Source organism: Ambystoma mexicanum, chromosome 7q, assembly GCF_040938575.1.
Source record: "Ambystoma mexicanum isolate Mex_15411 chromosome 7q, UKY_AmexF1_1, whole genome shotgun sequence".
Lineage (NCBI taxonomy): Eukaryota > Metazoa > Chordata > Amphibia > Caudata > Ambystomatidae > Ambystoma > Ambystoma mexicanum.
This window is the reverse complement of record NC_090941.1, coordinates 24,330,651-24,346,133: the sequence shown is the minus strand read 5'-3', so window position 1 is coordinate 24,346,133 and position 15,483 is coordinate 24,330,651.

The following is a 15,483-nucleotide window of genomic DNA, read 5'->3' as shown; positions in this document are numbered from 1 at the left end:
AAAGGATAAGGCAGTAACCACACAGTTAAGCTCGGTAACTGTTAATTCAAATTTTACGGGTACTGGGAGGTCCGACTTAAGCTTTAGGACTTTCATAGGGGACACTAGGGCTAACATGCATATAGAAGGGCTGTAGAAGAGCATTTTGAATATACTGCCTGCAGCAGCCCCTCTTATGGGGATTATCATGGGTGTACCAGGGCTCCCTAAGTGTGGATTTGAATTAACTATTTCACTAATGAATAAAACGACCTATTGGATCAACACCAACCTGAATGGACCGAGCATTGACCCAAGCCTTATATTAATGGCAAGAAGGGTAGGAAGGGTAGGCCAAAAACCCAAATGTATGAAGGGGCACTGCATAGTGGTTTCCTTCTCGGATGCAATGATGGTTTGTTATTTGGTCAACTCTAATTTATCCAGAGGCCTAAAACCAAACAGCTACAGTCTCCATAGTAGGCCTGTCTCTCAGGATTTGTTTTACGGTTGTACAGGGAGGGTGGCTGATTCAGGGAACTGCTTGAGCAAATTTGTTAGGAGGAGGGAAGCACAGAGTTACCCCACGCATAGGGGCCTTTGTATCCACCTCTTGGCCACAGATTACCCTTGGGTTGGAGGTCCAACCCTAATTTAGAAAGATTGACCCCACAGAAGGGAGAGGCGCATACTATTGGGGTTGAGCTAGCTAATCGGTATGAGGCCCTAACCTCCTGTGAAGATGCGGACTGACGTACAGCTGACCGGCCCAGCCCAGTCGACTGGGAGCTTTGTGAGGGGGGGCGGGTCCTGAGATTGGGGGGTACACATGTTATCTAAAGCAGCCCCTTTGGTAGCTAGCTTGTTATCCTGGAATATAGCCAGGCCAGGGGAAAATTCAAAGGGGAAGTCACTGTGGAGATTTAAAAAACCCACAACTAGAAGACCCAAGAGTGGAACAGGGTACCCCGCGGGCTCCATCGTAGCCCAGAGGCCTTCCGCTGACCCTCGGAGGTGCACGTAGCCCGGTGCCTGGAGGAGAAGTAAACCACGAGAGCGAGACCCGACTACAGGAGAAAGAGAGTTCCCCCTGAACAGAGGCAAAGGAGGTGCCCCCCATGCTTCGTTGGTGAGAGAGGCCTTCCCGGGGGACCCCTCGGTGCCGTGGGGCAGAGAGAGGGCTTGAAACCATCTTGTTGCGGAGTGGGGAGGCAGACGACGGGTGGTGGCTGGGGGTCCTCAAAGCACACAGGGGCCTCGCAGCACACGGCCCAATGCCACCTCGCCTCGGAAGGATCCAGAAGAAGAGGTGAGGAAGTTCCAGGGGAATGAGGAGGCCCAGAGGAAGCCAAATCACGAGCCAGGCTCCCCCCCACACCTGGCATATATAAACGCTCCGAGACACGCTGGAGGGAGCGGGGGCCCGAGAACTCTCCCAGACCCTCTTTTTCGGTGTGCATGGGCCCCAACGTTGGAGGGGATGGCAGCTCGTGGACTCCGGGGGCATGGAGGGGGATAAAATAGCGGCCCTCTGAGGCTTCCACATCGAACCCCGGGGTGCCAATAAACGGGACCCCGACCCATTCCAGCACAGAGCCCGGGAACCCCTCTGGAGACTGAAGCAGGCGCAGAAAATAAGCAGGCAGCAGTTGCCCCGCCATCCCAGTCCTCAGTGGAGCTCCGAGCCACGCAATCCAGCCCACCCACGCCAGGGAGAGACAGAGAACACGGAGGGAGCCTAAGGCCAGAAGCAGAAGGATCAACACGGGAGGCCCCACCAGAAACTGGGCCCCAGACCTCATCTGAGGAATCTCTAAAGAACCCTGGGCTTGCAGTGTGGCCCCTCCAGGGCAAAACAAAACAAAGGAGTCTGGAACGAGGTCCCAGGGGTACAGACAGGGAAGCCTGGAAGTCTGCACCAAACTATTGGAACCCAGGGGACCGGAAACCTGGAGCAACCATTGATAGGCACCCCTGAGCAACAAGCACTTACCCACGCAATCCTATCCCTCCAGCGTTTCTGTAGGCCTCAACCAACACTAGGAGCTGTGCCTGGCGACACGCACTACAATATGGCCACCGGAAGTGCCTCCCCCCCCGCACCACTTACCAGGGATGATCTGAAAGACATTATGCAGGAAATCAAGGCCATAAGGACAGATACACAGGCCTCGATAGTGGCTCTTAAAGGGAGAGTTGACACTCTTGAAGAGACAATGGAAGGTATGGAGAATAACCACCTCCAGACTGATCTGCTGGACATGAAATATGAAGCGAGGCTGACAAACCTGGAAATGAGAGAAGAGGACATGCTTTTGAAGATGGACGACCTTGAAAACAGGGAACTCCGATATAACCTGCGTATTCTAGGGGTGACCCAACAAAAGGGGGAAGACAGCGGCGGACGTTGGGATGATAGTCCTAGGCTTAATAAAGCAACTCTGCACCCTGGAGTTGGGCAAGGAAGTCCAGCTGGAAAGAGCTCATAGGAGTGGTGGAGGCAGAGGGAAAGGCCCAAGATCCATCGTGGTGCGTTTCCTCCGCTACAGAGAAAAGATGGAGGTCCTAGAAAAGGCGAAGAGACTGGGGTGCTTCTCCTTTGAGGGGGACACAATCAGGATTTATCAAGATCTCTCCGCCCTCACAATTACCTGCAGAAGGGAATGCCGTCCCCTCACACAATGGCTCACTAACAGGATATACGATATAGATGGTCCTACCCATTTGCCCTCGAATTCGAATGGGATGGAGTGGATTATCAAGTCACGGGGGAAGGAGGCTTTACGAAGGGAACCTGACGCCCCAGGTGCATAGACGAGAACTACAGGGCCCCTGGGCCAAAAAGAAGAAGATGAAGGGCAAGAGAAAATATTAAAAAAAGCAACACCCCGACGCATGATCTAGAGGAGGATTAAAAGATTGGGGCTGCATCAGAGGTGCAGGAGTTGGGAAAAGTTAAAGGACCCCAGCCGGGGGTGGCAAGGAGATAAGGACAGCGAGGGACAGACAGACCTCTTCCCCGAGTGGCTTGCCAACTGGCAAGCATTGCAGACAAGGATGGGAGGGGGGTCGAGGGGAGGGAAAGGGTTGGGAATGTATGGGGTCAGGCACAACATAGATCTGACTCAAGAAGTGATCTGAGCGGCTTCCATATGGCCGGAAGAGGTGTGAATCCAAAAATGTCATTCGATGACAGACAATGAGAAAAGGGGCCGGGTCGAAACTTTAAGGCTAGGATCGCTTAATGTAAAGGGCCTTAACTCATCAACAAAGCGCTCACTCCTGGGGAGGGAAACAAAGAATGCAGGTCTGGGTGTACTCCTAGTACAAGAAACTAGAACAGTGAAAGGGGAAGAAAGGCGCATTCCAGGTTCACATGTGGGCCAGATATTCTGGGCATCAGGCCACACCAAAAAGGGAGGTGTTGGGATCCTACTCCGCAGAAACCTTAGGCTAGAGTCGTCGTTTTGGGGCACAGCAGATGGAAGAGCGGTGGTGGTCTTGGGAAACCTGGAAAACTCCAGAATTACCATAGCAGCCATTTATGGCCCAAATATGGGTTAGATGCAATTCATCAAGGAGGTCCTGAGGGAGGTATTGGATTGGGCTGAGGGGCTCATCCTCTTGGGAGGCGATTTTAACATGTGGGTGGATTAGGGATTGGATCATAGTGGGAAGCTGATCCCCACAGGTAGTAGGGGGGGGCAGCTATACAGAGGGTTCTTGGTCTTAATGGGGAACCACAGGTTGGTAGATCTTTGGAGGGAGACTCACCCAATTATGAAAGGCTATACATTTTACTCTGCAGTCCATGGCTCCAGAACCAGGATTGATTATATATTTCTGGAACACCAGCATATGAGCAGAACTGAAGCTTGTAACCATCACCGGGTTAGCTGGTCAGATCATGACCTGGTTTGGGCAGACATTATTATATCGGGTTTAAAACAGAGGGAATCATTGTGGAGGTGCAACAACCTCCTATTGAGGGATGCGGTTTTTAGAGAGCAGATGATGTTTTCAGCCATTAGAGAGTACTTTGAGTTAAACAACACTGGTGAGGTTCACTTGGAGACGGTATGGGAGGTGGCTAAAGCTACATGGCGGGGTAGATTGATTAGTGAAGGGGTGGCCAAGAAGAGAACTAGAACGCTCTTGGCCCACAAACTAAGATCTGAGACACGCCTATTGGAGAGAGTCGAGGGGAAGGAAGAGGAAGAGAAGGAGAGAGACCTGGGGATCACCAAAACCAAGAGACAGGAACTTAGAGAAATGGAGATGGGTAAAATTGTAGCAGGCCTCCAACACCTGAGACAGAAATATTACAAAAAAGGGGATAAGGCGGGTGCCAGGCTGGTGGTGAAGCTCCGTGCACAGCGGCCAGATAGATGGGTGGCAAAGGTCAAGAATGGGAAAGAGGTGGAAAGATTGGACCCAGGGGCGATAGCGGGAGAATTTGCCAGTTTCTATGAGATATTGTACGAGAAGGAAGGAGTTATAGGAGGGGAAACATTAGAATCCTATTTGCAGGGAGTGACCCTCCCGACCTTTAGACCTGGAGAAGTCTTCACCCTAGTGGCCCCAATAAAAGATGAGGAAGTCCTCTGGGCAATATCAGGTTTGAAGCTGGGGAAGGCCCCCGGAGAGGACGGGTTCACGGCAGGCTTCTATAAGGCATTTGCAGGCCAACTGGCGGATCTGTTCACAAATATTATGTCCACAGGGAGGGCCCCTCCGTCATTTGGGAAAGCATTGTCACGGTCATCCCCAAAGAAGGAAAAGACCCTGCAGACTGCCAATCTTATAGACCAATCTCCCTCCTGAAAGTGGATGCAAAGTTGTTCACCAGAATAATTGCAACAAGACTAGAGGACCTCCTTCCGGGGCTCATCCATTCTGATAAGGTGGGCTTCATACAGGGGAGGCAGGGAGCAGACACCCTCAAGAAGACTCTCCATTTTATGAGGGAGGCAGCACCCAGGGGGGGCAACCCAGTCTTGGTGGCCATAGATGCCGAAAAGGCCTTTGCCTGAGTCAACTGTGAGTTTCTACATGGGGTACTAGAGAAATTTGATTTCGGTGAAGGTGCCCGACGAGCGATCAAGGCTCTGTACGCAGAACCGTTAGCCAGAGTTACGGTACATGGGTGGCTATCATGTAGATTTAATCTTCAGCGAGGGACCCGACAGGGCTGCCCCCTCTCGCCCCTATTTTTTGCAATGACCATGGAGATTTTGGTGGAATATCTGAGGGGGTCCCCTGATGAGATGGGTATAGATGTGGGAGACAGAACCTTTAAACTCGGTTTCTATGCAGATGATATAATGCTCCACGTGAGGCAGCCAGCCCAATCTGTCCCAGTCCCTTGCGGGTGATAGAGGAGTTCGGGCATTTTTCAGGATTGAAGGTGAATGTGGGCACATTTGGTCCCCACCAGTGAGGGACGCGATTCCTGGCCACAAACATTATCAGTCCTGGTTTGAAGCGGGGCTTTGCAGGGTGGGTCAGTTGGTGAAAGAAAATACATTCATAAGCATCCAGGAACTGGAGGAAGCATTGGGCATTGTCAGGCTGCCCCACTCCTCGATCTAAGATTGAATGGGTATTCATGGCAGGGGAATGGAAGCAGCATATACAGAGGCCACTCACCCCAGTAGAGAAGGTCTTGCACACGCATGTAGATATGAAAGGTCTCATCTCCCTCCTGTATACGGCGCTTTTGTCCCGCCGTGAAGGAGCAATCAGGGGTCTAAGAACGAGATGGGAGAGGGACTTGGGCTGTGAAATTGGGGACGGTTTATGGGTGCGACTCTGTAGTAGGCCATTTAAGACCTCAATTTCGTGTCAATATAAGATGCACACCATAAAACTGCTTCACAGGTGGAAATATGACCAGGTAGTACTCTCCAAGATGTTTCCAGCAGTGATTCCCCGTTGCTGGCATGGATGCAGGGAAAAAGCCAATTATTGGCATATGTGGTGGACATGTCACAAGTGCGCACATATTGGACAGAAGTGTTGAGCTGGATCAAAGTGGCGGACGGAGGATCCCACCCACTAGACCCAATCTTAGTATTATTTGGACTTGAAAGAAGGGATGAGCGGTTGGACAATCTTCCACACCTGTCACATTGTTTACTTTTAGCGGCCAGAGCCTGTCGAGCTAGAACTTGGAAAAGGACCTGCCTCTCCATGAAGAAAGAATGGGTGGCAGTGGCCAGGGATATTTATCTTATGGAAAAGATCACAGAAGCTATACAGGGATCCAGCGTTCTGATAGAGACTGAATGGCTCGGGTTCTTTAGTGCTTTTAGTAACATGGAAAGTACTGGTTGAAATTCCCAGAGAACAGTGACTCGGCCCCACCAAATAGTTAACTTGGAAAACACAGACTTTAATTCAGAGGAATCGGCCCATTTCCGACGATCTAGTGCCCGGTCGGGACTGCCGACAATGGATTGAACAGTATAAGTGAAAGCAGCGATCACAGACTGTGCCTTGAAAGGGGGTTGGAGGTTCTCTGTTGTTTCATAAAACCAATAAAAATAAATAAAATTAAAAAAAACACAGTCATTCTCCTGCAAGAGACCTGAGCCTTGGAGACCACACTGTTAGATGGCTACACATCGTAGGGGATCTCAGCAAAAAAAATGCTAGAGTAAGATGTTATGGGGGTCTAGCGATTTTGATTGAAGCCTCCCTAACCTGTAGGTTTAGGGTAGTGGAGACTAACATGGACTACCTACAGGTGCTCCGTATTTTACCCTCTCGGGGGGACACTTTAATCATTTTGAACCTCTATAACAACCCCCATAAGGCTGAGGCAGACAGGTTAGCCAAACTCAAGGCGTTTATTGATGAGTTATTTCTAAACAGGAGGAATCGTAATGAGCAATGCATATTCGGAGGAGATTTTAACCTCAAAATGGGTGTAGATCTGTCAAAGGATCTGTCGGATCCGCTGGAGGACTGGTCACTGAACATCCCCTTGCCCACAATGAAATATGGACGAGTGTGTGCAAATGGTCTCCAAATGTGTTTATGGCTCATCAAATAGGGGCTGCGCATGGTAAACGGATGCAAAGCACCCGATATACCGGGTAACCTTACCTTCAATAATCACCAAGGTTGGAGGGGGGTGTGGCCAGCAAGCGGGCAATAAGGATGTGATTCCTCGCTGCTCCCAGTCCACCAGCTAGCTCCTGCCTTTATCCTGCCAGTTCATGTTGTTAAACTCCCAAAAATAGCTTCCAAAAGCGGAACCCTTCTGCAACGGGTCGCTGCACTATGGACCTGAACCGACGTGTGGTTCCGGAGATACACGCTGGGGAATCCAGAAGCGGCTGACTGCGTATGCCAGACAAGATGGCCGCCGGGACTGCGAGCTAAGAGGAAGGTGCGCATTACGTTAAAGGCTCCACTGAAACAAGGGCCCGTGACAGCAACTACCATCACATCGCTGAGGCCGAAATCGGGAAGATTAAACAGTGATCCCGACCCCAAACAACACTGCGAGTAGGCGGCGAGCGCGCTCATGAAAGCAGGGGGGCACTGGCATCCCCTTCTCCGATACGAGGTGGAGCAACCCTGCTTGAGGACGACAGAGAGGACCAGCCGACGTTACGATCCTGATCACTGCAGCAACAAGGTGAGCCGCGCTATGGGTCCTCCCCCTGATGGGATCTCCAAGAGCCAGCGAGGCTCGGCTCCTACCTGCTGCCCTGGCGTTCGATGGGGCGGTCCCATCTGAGGCTGCGAGAAGCTGCTGTGGGCCCTTGGGAACGACGCGACCCGAGCTAGCAGGCAAACAGAGGAAGGCTGTCTGAAGGCGCTCCGGTTGCAGGAGAGCCAGGCCGACAGCAAAGCGAGCAGCGCCTGCGACAAGGAGTGAGCGGGGGCAACCAAATCAAACATGTCTCCTACCCAGAGACGGTGCGAAAAAGCTAAACTGCCTACCAACAACGATACGCAGCAGAATTATCCCTGGACCAAAACTGCTCACAGTGGCACCCTGAAAGTGGAACGCGACTCGTGGATTCCAACACACGTTCCACAAAGCAACCGAGAATGGAAGGTAAGCTGCCTACGCTGAGGGCATGGCTGTTATAAGGTGAATGAGAACTGCGCACTGAATCTACAACGCTCCGAGCTCCCAATAAAGTAGTGATGTGGCTGAGCGCTGAGTGTCCAAGGTGAACCCAATAAGACTAATATCCTGTGAATACATCACCTAGCCGCCATAACACGCAGCAATAAACGTGGTTTACACACTTAAAATCGCTTGTGAGCCCAGACCGTTATCAAAAGCGACCACCTGCTGGGAGGCGGGCTTGTACACAACCGGTGCGCCGACCTGAGTGGCAGCACGCACTTCAGAAGCTGAAGGGATTTGAGAGAGCAAAACAACATTCTGATATCACGGGCCCCGATCAAAGACTACTACTGAGGACAACTGAAACAAGCACGTCTCCCAAGAAAGGAGGCAACTGGAGTACTGGCCTGCTTGTCCGTGGCGTGAAGCGGCAACAGGGCCCCTAATCCTGCACTGTATGAGTCTAAGACACACGTTTGAACTGAGACTAATGGAAACACCTCCTTCCCGAAAGATAGGGTGCCGACCAAGCCAATCCGCAGGCCAACAAAACAAAGGAGGGAGAGGGCATAGGTGATTACACAGCAGACTTCTGGGAAGAAAACCACGAAGTGGACAGTGCATATAAACCGTAAGAGAAACCAAAAGGAGGGAAGAGGTGTTAGAGATTACAACAGCACCTCCCTAGCGAGATAGAAGCCAAGGCTTGTGGCTCTGCCGTCTTCGGAGTCCAGCAGCCGGGTGGTCACGTACAGCACCATTTGGTAATAAACGCTGGACAGTGCACCTGCAAAGGCGGAACAAGTGTCCCTGGTGAACCACTTGTCCAGTATCCAAAAGATCCTGAACCAACAGCAACAACTGGATGGTGCCTTGCCGAATCGTTGCGCCCGAAGCGAGCACCCCACTGACCTAAACAGCTACACAAACATAGGCTGAGAGGGAAGGGAGCAACTGCAACTCAACACTGGCTTGACCACCATAGGGAAAGACAGGGCAAAAACGCGACAACGCAGAGCAAAATGGAGCAGTACACAATCACTACCCAAGTGCCCCCGCAGGAGCAGGGCACCATGGCGATGCATTGGGACCGAAGGATGACAATATGTCCCTTAAAGACATCATGAATGCTATCACCAACTCAAGGACCACCATGGGAAAAAAAGATGGATAGCATAAGTACTGAGGTGTCGCTATTGCGCCATGAGCTGCAAAAATTCACGGCTCGTACCGGGGAAGCAGAGGGCCGCATGTCGGAAACAGAGGACAGCCTGAGGACTGTAAATCACCAAATGACCGGAGCATTGGCACGCCTCAAGGCACTGGAAGAATGAGTGGAAGAGAATGCGGGCAGAGCAAGACGGAACAACATCTGGATCCTTGGATTGCCTGAAAACTCTGAAGGACCAAGCATGGAGCTATTCCTAGAGCACTGGCTTGCGGATCTATTCACTCCCAAGACCCTATCAAAATTCTTCTCAGTTGAACGTTCTCACCAACGGGCAGACAAATACCCAGAGCTCCCCCGCGTACGGTGATAGCAAATCTCCTGAACTATAGGGATCGGGACGCCATACTGCAGATGGTCAGAACTAAGGGCTCCATAACATTTAATGGCCCCAGAATCGCCTTTTTCCCAGACTTCACCGGGGAGGTTCAGAAAGCGAGGCAGTCCTTCGACCCACTCAAGAAACGCCTTCAAGCTCTTCACATAAAATACGGACTTCTGTTCCCAGCACAACTGAAAATGTACCACAACCGTAGGACATTGCATTTCACGGATCCCAGAGAAGCGTGGAGCTGGGTGGAAAGAAACCTAGAGGGTGACTGGAGGCCGAATCGGAGGCAAGACATCGACAGGAGTCGCCCACAACCAGAGAGAGCACCACCTGAGCTCCCACAACAGGAGATGGAAGCACTGCCAAATGAAGGCAATGACTTCTGGAAGCAATCTCATCCTTTTTTTGAAGGGGATACCAAATATTACAGCTAATATAGTGTTGTAATATTTGGTATCCCCTTGATTTTGAGGGGTAACATTTCACAAAGCACTGCTTGAACTATCCCTTGCATTGGGGAGGGGAGTACATCATAAGCCTACACTGTGACAGCTTCTGGAAGCCATCTCATCCTTTTTATGAAGGGGATACCAAATATTACTGCTAATATAGTGTAGTAATATTTGGTATCCCCTTGATTTTGAGGGGTAACATTTAACAAAGCACTGCTTGAACTATCTCTTGCATTGGGGAGGGGAGTGCATCATAAGCCTACACTGTGACAGCTTCTGGAAGCCATCTCATCCTTTTTATGAAGGGGATACCAAATATTACAGCTAATATAGTGTTGTAATATTTGGTATCCCCTTGATTTTGAGGGGTAACATTTAACAAAGCACTGCTTGAACTATCCCTTGCATTGGGGAGGGGAGTACATCATATGCCTACACTGTGACAGCTTCTAGAAGCCTTCCCATTCTTTTTTTCAAGGGGATACCAAATATAATGGCTAATATATGGTTGTAATATTTGGTATCCCCTTGATGTTGAGGGGCAACATATAACAAAGCACTGCTTGAACTATCCCTTGCATTGGGGAGGGCAGTACATCATAAACCTACACTTGGACAGCTTCTGGAAGCCATTCCATCCTTTTTTTGAAGGGGATACCAAATATTACAGCTAATATAGTGTTGTAATATTTGGTATCCCCTTGATTTTGAGGGGTAACATTTAACAAAGCACTGCTTGAACTATCCCTTGCATTGGGGAGGGGAGTACATCATAAGCCTACACTGTGACAGCTTCTGGAAGCCATCTCATCCTTTTTATGAATGGGATACCAAATGTTACAGCTAATATAGTGTTGTAATATTTGGTATCCCCTTGATTTTGAGGGGTAACATTTAACAACGCACTGTTTGAACTATCCCTTGCATTGGGGAGGGGAGCACATCATAAGCCTTCACTCTGACAGCTTCTGGAAGCCATCCCATTCTTTTTTTGAAGGGGATACCAAATATAATGGCTAATATAGGGTTGTAATATTTGGTATCCCCTTGATGTTGAGGGGCAACATATAACAAAGCACTGCTTAAACTATCCCTTGCATTGGGGAGGGCAGTACATCATAAGCCTACACTGCAACAGCTTCTGGAAGCCATCTCATCCTTTTTTGAAGGGGATACCAAATATTACAGCTAATATAGTGTTGTAATATTTGGTATCCCCTTGATTTTGAGGAGTAACATTTAACAACGCATTGCTTTTCCTATCCTTTGCATTGTGGAGGGGATTACATCATAAGCCTACACTTGGACAGCTTCTGGAAGCCATCTCATCCTTTTTTTGAAGGGGATGCCAAATATTACAGCTAATATAGTGTTGTAATATTAGGTATCCCCTTGATTTTGAGGGGTAACATTTAACAAAGCACTGCTTGAACTATCCCTTGCATTGGGGAGGGAAGTACATCATAAGCCTACACTGTGACAGCTTCTGGAAGCCAACTCATCCTTTTTTTGAAGGGGATACCAAATATTACAGCTAATATAGTGTTGTAATATTTGTTATCCCCTTGATTTTGAGGGGTAACATTTAACAACAGACTATTTGAACTATCCCTTGCATTGGGGAGGGGAGTACATCATAAGCCTACACTGTGACAGCTTCTGGAAGCCATCCCATCCTTTTTTGAAGGGGATACCAAATATAATGGCTAATATAGGGTTGTAATATTTGGTATACCCTTGATGTTGAGGGGTAACATTTCACAAAGCACTGCTTCAACTATCCCTTGCATTCGGGAGGGGAGTACATCATAAGCCTACACTGCGACAGCTTCTGGAAGCCATCTCATCCTTTTTTTGAAGGGGATACCAAATATTACAGCTAATATAGTGCTGTAATATTTGGTATCCCGTTGATGTTGGGGGGTAACATTTAACAACGCACTGCTTGAACTATCTCTTGCATTGGGGAGAGGAGTACATCAGAAGCCTACACTGTGACAGCTTCTGGAAGCCATCTCATCCTTTTTTTGAAGGGGATACCAAATATTACAGCTAATATAGTTTTGTAATATTTGGTGTCCCCTTGATGTTGAGGGGTAACATTTAACAACGCACTGCTTGAACTATCTCTTGCATTGGGGAGGGGAGTACATCATAAACCTTCACTGTGACAGCTTCTGGAAGCCATCCCATTCTTTTTTGAAGGGGATACCAAATATAATGGCTAATATAGGGTTGTAATATTTGGTATCCCCTTGATGTTGAGGGGCAACATTTAACAAAGCACTGCTTAAACTATCCCTTGCATTGGGGAGGGCAGTACATCATAGGCCTACACTACAACAGCTTCTGGAAGCCATCTCATCCTTTTTTTAAGGGGATACCAAATATTACAGCTAATATAGTGCTGTAATATTTGGTATTCCCTTGATTTTGAGAGGTAACATTTAACAAAGCACTGCTTGACCTATCCCTTGCATTGGGAGGGGAGTACATCATAAGCCTACACTGTGACAGCTTCTGGAAGCCATCCCATTCTTTTTTTGAAGGGGATACCATATATAATGGCTAATATAGGGTTGTAATATTTGGTATCCCCTTGATGTTGAGGGGCAACATATAACAAAGCACTGCTTAAACTATCCCTTGCATTGGGGAGGGCAGTACATCATAAGCCTACACTTGGACAGCTTCTGGAAGCCATCGCATCCTTTTTTTGAAGGGGCTACCAAATATTACAGCTAATATAGTGTTGTAATATTTGGTATCCCCTTGATTTTGAGGGGTAACATTTAACAAAGCACTGCTTGAACTATCCCTTGCATTGGGGAGGGGAGTACATCATAATCCTATACTGTGATAGCTTCTGGAAGCCATCTCATCCTTTTTATGAAGGGGATACCAAATATTACAGCTAATATAGTGTTGTAATATTTGGTATCCCCTTGATTTTGAGGGGTAACATTTAACAAAGCGCTGCTTGAACTATCCCTTGCAATGCAGGGGGGAGTACATTGTTTGTCTACACCATGCCTCCTTCTGGAAGCTATCCCACCTGTTTTTTTGAAGGCGATACCAAATATTACAGCTAATATAGGGTTGTAATATTTGGTATCCCCTTGATTCTGAGGGGTAACATTTAACAACGCACTGCTTGAACTATCCGTTGCATTGGGGAGGGAAGTACACCATAAGCCTACACTATGATAGCTTCTGGAAGCCACTCATCCTTTTTTTGAAGGGGATACCAAATATTACAGCTAATATAGGGTTGTAATATTTGGTATCCCCTTGATTTTAAGGGGTAACATTTAAAAACGCACTGCTTGAACTATCCCTTGCATTGGGGAGGGAAGTACACCATAAGCCTACACTATGACAGCTTCTGGAAGCTATCCCATCCTTTTTCTGAAGGGGATACCAAATATTACAGCTAATATAGGGTTGTAATATTTGGTATCCCCTTGATTTTGAGGGGTAACAATTAACAATGCACTGCTTGAACTATCCCTTGCATTGGGGAGGGAAGTATATCATAAGCCTACACTATGACAGCTTCTGGAAGCTATCCCATCCTTTTTCTGAAGGGGATACCAAATATTACAGCTAATATAGGGTTGTAATATTTTGTATCCCCTTGATTTTTTAGGGGTAACATTTAACAAAGCGCTGCTTGAACTATCCCTTGCATTGCAGGGGGGGAGTACATTGTTTGTCTACACTATGCCTCCTTGTGGAAGCTATCCCACCTGTTTTTTGAAGGGGATACCAAATATTACAGCTAATATAGGGTTGTAATATTTGGTATCCCCTTGATTTTGAGGGGTAATATTTAACAACGCACTGCTTGAACTATCCCTTGCATTGGGAAGGGAAGTACACCATAAGCCTACACTATGATAGCTTCTGGAAGTTACCCCATCCTTTTTCTGAAGGGGATACCAAATATTACAGCTAATATAGGGTTGTAATATTTGGTATCCCCTTGATTTTGAGGGGTAACATTTAACAACGCACTGCTTGAACTATCCCTTGCATTGGGGAGGGAAGTACACCATAAGCCTACACTATGACAGCTTCTGGAAGCTATCCCACCTTTTTTCTGAAGGGGATACCAAATATTACAGCTAATATAGGGTTGTAATATTTGGTATCCCCTTGATTTTGAGGGGTAACATTTAACAAAGCACTGCTTGAACTATCTCTTGCATTGGGGAGGGGAGTGCATCATAAGCCTACACTGTGACAGCTTCTGGAAGCCATCTCATCCTTTTTATGAAGGGGATACCAAATATTACAGCTAATATAGTGTTGTAATATTTGGTATCCCCTTGATTTTGAGGGGTAACATTTAACAAAGCACTGCTTGAACTATCCCTTGCATTGGGGAGGGGAGTACATCATATGCCTACACTGTGACAGCTTCTAGAAGCCTTCCCATTCTTTTTTTCAAGGGGATACCAAATATAATGGCTAATATATGGTTGTAATATTTGGTATCCCCTTGATGTTGAGGGGCAACATATAACAAAGCACTGCTTGAACTATCCCTTGCATTGGGGAGGGCAGTACATCATAAACCTACACTTGGACAGCTTCTGGAAGCCATTCCATCCTTTTTTTGAAGGGGATACCAAATATTACAGCTAATATAGTGTTGTAATATTTGGTATCCCCTTGATTTTGAGGGGTAACATTTAACAAAGCACTGCTTGAACTATCCCTTGCATTGGGGAGGGGAGTACATCATAAGCCTACACTGTGACAGCTTCTGGAAGCCATCTCATCCTTTTTATGAATGGGATACCAAATGTTACAGCTAATATAGTGTTGTAATATTTGGTATCCCCTTGATTTTGAGGGGTAACATTTAACAACGCACTGTTTGAACTATCCCTTGCATTGGGGAGGGGAGCACATCATAAGCCTTCACTCTGACAGCTTCTGGAAGCCATCCCATTCTTTTTTTGAAGGGGATACCAAATATAATGGCTAATATAGGGTTGTAATATTTGGTATCCCCTTGATTTTGAGGGGTAACATTTAACAAAGCACTGCTTGAACTATCTCTTGCATTGGGGAGGGGAGTGCATCATAAGCCTACACTGCAACAGCTTCTGGAAGCCATCTCATCCTTTTTTGAAGGGGATACCAAATATTACAGCTAATATAGTGTTGTAATATTTGGTATCCCCTTGATTTTGAGGAGTAACATTTAACAACGCACTGCTTGACCTATCCTTTGCATTGTGGAGGGGATTACATCATAAGCCTACACTTGGACAGCTTCTGGAAGCCATCTCATCCTTTTTTTGAAGGGGATGCCAAATATTACCGCTAATATAGTGTTGTAATATTAGGTATCCCCTTGATTTTGAGGGGTAACATTTAACAAAGCACT